We start from the raw sequence: 832 nt of genomic DNA on the forward strand, positions 1-832 counted from the left end.
AAAAAAAAAAAAAAAACACCACCACAACAAAAAGACAAAATAAAAAAACCCATTAAGATGGCTATGGTGACATAAAAATCCTAGGAAGTAAAAAGAGTTGGCATGGAATAGATACAGGCAATCAGAACATGTTTCCATGGGAAAACAGTGTGGTGGTCACTCAGAGATCTAAGGGGCAATGCATATCAGTAGTAATTCCACTCTGGGGCATATACTCCAAGGAATGCAAAAAATGGTATCTCAAAGAAGTCTCTATACACTCGTATTCACCGTCACATTGGGAGCAGCCAGCAAGTGGAAGCAAAACAACGTTCAGTGATGGATAAGTGGGTAGACAGAATGTGGTTTTGCCACGGACTGGGATTTCTTACAGGGTCCCTTGTTCCGCAGGACAGGACGATGGGTTCTGGCCAGGTGTGCACGGGATTCGGCTTTGACAGACTAGACACGAGTGGTGTAAGGTCTGAGTGTATTTCTTTAAAAATTGACATGAGGCTTTTACAATTGTTGCAAAAGAGAAATGAAAAATCTGGCAGCTCAGTAGTCAAGGTACATCTGAGGCCACCTAAAACACATTAGGTCTAAAAAATCAGCCATCTCCTAAAGACTGGCGCAGCACCCCTGGGCTCTGAGCACGCTTGGGCCGCATGGGCCCGGCTGGAGTCCCGGGGGGGGGGGGGGGGGAGCTGTGGGTGCGCGAGCCAGGAGGATAGAGGCTTGAATCTCAATGCTGAATGCTCGATCTCGAATGCTCACTCTCTTGAATCTCAACTGGTGCTGAACTTCCCCCCACCCCCCGCCCGGCCCAAGCGCTCTGGGCCCGGGGCGGGGG

This window comes from Mastomys coucha, unplaced genomic scaffold (assembly GCF_008632895.1).
Source record: "Mastomys coucha isolate ucsf_1 unplaced genomic scaffold, UCSF_Mcou_1 pScaffold9, whole genome shotgun sequence".
Taxonomy (NCBI): Eukaryota; Metazoa; Chordata; class Mammalia; order Rodentia; family Muridae; genus Mastomys; species Mastomys coucha.